Raw genomic sequence first — 3930 nt, forward strand, 5'->3', positions numbered from 1 at the left:
ACACAAAAAGAGAAGGAGGTGCAGGGTGCTGTAGGTGGAGTGGACCCCTCTGGATCTCTGTTGAGTTCCTTCTTCCAAGAAGGACCTTCTAAGTCTCTCACTGAAATGCCGGATACTTAAACCTGTTGAACAACGTATTACTAGATCCATGACTAGACAAATGCTAGAATCTCACAAGCGCGTCGACCCCCAAACACAATGTGCTAAGAAAGAAGCTAAGAAGCAAGCCGGAGCCATGGGAGGAGCAGCGCCGAAGATTAGTCTTGTGGAGAGAGATCTTCAGCAAATGCTTTCAACGCTCCAGACCAGATCTAAAGATGCTTAAGCTATTATCTTGGAACGTGAATGGAATGAACTCCCCACAAAAAAGGAAAAAAATATTTTATTATTTGAAGCAATTTAATAATGATGTTGTTTGCCTTCAAGAGACTCATATTAGGCTGCAAGACCAGAAGTATTTAGTGAATTCAAAACTGGGAACATCTTATGCTGCCTCTGATTTGGTAAAGAAAAATGGTGTGGTGATATATATAAATAAAAGATTTTCAACTAAAGTTATAGAGGCGGATGATGCTGGTAGATATATAGCAATTCAATTTGATACAGACTTTGGTCCCATTTTGGTGCTAGGAATATATGCTCCTAACCAACGCCAAGAAAGCTTTTATAAGATGCTCCATTTAAAAATTTTAGACTGGAACTTTAAGAGTATTCTAATAATGGGAGACTGGAATGGAGTGATTTCTCCAAAGATAGATAAGAGTACAAAGACTAAATTCACTACCAAATTACCAAAGGCTTTTTTTGATTTATAAGACGATTTGAAATTAAAAGATGTTTGGAGGACACAACACCTAAATGAGATGGATTTTTCTTTCTACTCAGATAGACATAAATCCTTTTCAAGGATTGATTTCTTTTTGTTAACACCGGATCTACTTCCTAAAGCTAAGAAATCCAAGATTTTCGCCAGGACACTTAGCGATCATAGTCCGGTGTGGTTACAAATTGAATTAGGGATGAGGCCAAGAAGGTCTTGGAGAGTAAATGAAAATTTATTTAGATACGAAAAAAATGTTGATGAACTTAAAAAACACATGAAGGAATTTTTCAGTTTTAACATGAATAAGGGTACTCCCATTGAAACAGTTTGGGATGCAAGTAAAGCTTATATGCGTGGGGTCCTGATACATATGAACTTTAAACATAAACAAATTAGACAGAAAAGGAGAATGGAATTGGAAGATGAAATAAAAAGCAAGGAACAGCTGCTTATAACAAACCCGAATGACCAGGCGCTCCAGATGGCGCTAAAGCTGTTGAAAGATCAATTTCAGATGCTTATAGCAGAACAAACAGCAACTAATTTACAATTTGCTAAACATAACACCTTTGCTAACGCTAATAAACCTGGTAGGTGGTTAGCATATACTTTGAGAAGGAATATGAATGACAGAATTATTGATAAAATTGAGTTTCGAGGGAAGATGGTATATCAACAAGAGTTGATTAAAAAATCATTTGTGGACTATTATACTAAGCTATATGTACAGGATAATATACAGAACAAGTTAATAGATGATTTTTTGGAAGGAAAAAGGGTTGCTAAAATTTCTGTGCTTCAAAAGGCAAATTTGGAACGTCTTATAACCGCTGATGAGATCACTTTAGTTATAAATCAACTTAAATTAGCTAAGGCTCCAGGGATTGATGGTTTGACTGCAATGTATTATAAAACTTTACAACTGGAAATGATTGAATATCTTACACAACTATTTTGTAATATACAACAAGGAGGTAAAATACCTCCCTCATGGAAAGCGGCTTTTATCTCATTGATACCTAGAGATAAAGAGGGCCCTAAGAAACCAGAGGATTACAGGCCGATATCTCTTCTGAACACAGATTATAAAATATTTGCTAAGGTACTAGCCAACAGATTGATGCCGGTTATTCAAGAGATTATTCATCATGATCAAGCAGGATTTATTGAAGGCAGACATATGAAGGAGAATGTAAGGCAACTCATAGATTTAATTGACTATCTTGATAAGAATAAGCAGATCTCTGCAGTGCTGGTTTTCTTGGATGCAGAGAAGGCCTTCGATCGAGTGAATTGGAACTTTCTAACCAAGACTTTGGAAAAGATGGATATGGGACCACGATTGCAGCAGGCGATTGGAGCAATTTATCAGCAACAAAATGCACAACTTATTATTAATGGAAATTTGTCAACAACTTTCGAGATACAAAAAGGCACAAGACAAGGTTGCCCATTATCCCCATTGTTATTTATTTTAACTTTGGAAGTCTTGTTGAACGCAATTCGGGACTCAAAATCCTTAGATGGCATAGCTATCAGGCAAAAGCTATACAGAATTAGAGCATTCGCCGATGATCTGGTTGTTACCCTTTCACATCCTTTGAAATCAATAATCCAGATGAAAAATATCATAGTAGAATTTGGCATGGTGTCTGGGTTTAGACTAAATCAAAACAAAACGAAAATGATGGTTAAAAACATGACAGAGACTCAAAGAAAGAGACTTGTAAGTTTAACAGGTTTTGAAATAGTTTCTAAAGTTAAATATTTAGGAATACAAATTTCAGAATCAAATACAAAACTTTTCTTAAATAACTATGAAGTGTTGTGGCAAAAGATACAGAAAGATCTTGAAGCGTGGAAAAAGTTACAATTGTCTTTGCTTGGAAGGATCTCAGCAATTAAAATGAACATTCTACCTAGATTTATCTTTCTATTCCAGATGATTCCGGTGCTTAAATCAGATAAAACCTTGTTAAATTGGCAAACAACATTAAATAAATTTGTTTGGAAGGAGAAAAAACTGAGAGTAAAGATGAAGATTATGCAAGATACACGTGAAAGAGGCGGCCTCAGACTCCCAAACCTTCGATTGTATTATGAAGCTGCGGTACTAACGTATGTAGCAGATTGGTTTGGGAAAACAAAAATGGAATTGCTGAATATAGAAGGCCATGATCTTGTTCTGGGATGGCATGCATATCTTTTTTATGAAGACAGGGTGGATAAAGTGTTTAACAACCATGTTCTCCGAAGTGCCTTGATGAGAATATGGAAGAAGCACTGGCCCAATTGGGATTATAAAATACCGCTTTGGTTGGATCTTGCAGACACCATGGGGATTATGAATATTAAGTCACTCGGGGGTTGTTTATATAAAGATGTGCTTATTGCTGATGGGGGCGAATGGAAGTTAAAAACTTTGGAACAGCTGTTGGAAGAAGGAATTACTTTAAATTGGTTACATTACATACAGCTACAGAAGAGATGGGAAGAAGATCGCAGGGTCGGTTTTATGGATAAAGAAGTGGAACTGATTAAGCAGATAAAAGAGATTGGCCCAAAACAAGTTAAAAGAATATATAATGTACTGTTAGAAAGAGACTCAGAAAGTGAATTGGTTAAGGATTGTATGATTAAATGGGCTCAGAATTTTGGTGAAGTGGTTATGTTGGAAACGTGGGAAAAAATATGGGTTCAGAATGTTAAATTTACACAGTCACAGAATTTAAGGGAGAATTTTTATAAAATGTTTTACAGATGGTATTTAGATCCTAAAAAATTATCATGCATGTACCCAAATGTTCAACCAAAATGTTGGAGATGCGGGTGTCTAGATGCTACCTTTTTTCATGTATGGTGGACTTGTAACAAGGTTAAAGCTTTTTGGATAAAAATATGGTGGGTTATGCAGAATGTATTTAAGAAAAGAATACAATTCACTCCGCAAATGTTTTTATTGGGTATAGCTAAGGATTTTACCAAAGGGGAAACAAAATTGGCTTTGTATATGGTCACAGCAGCTAGGTTGTTGATTGCGCAACATTGGAAAAAAGATTTTTTACCGACAATTGATCAATGGATTCAGAAGGTGGCGGGGTTCGCCG

The sequence above is a fragment of the Natrix helvetica genome (assembly GCF_964273705.1).
Source record: "Natrix helvetica genome assembly, chromosome: 1".
NCBI classification, from domain to species: domain Eukaryota; kingdom Metazoa; phylum Chordata; class Lepidosauria; order Squamata; family Natricidae; genus Natrix; species Natrix helvetica.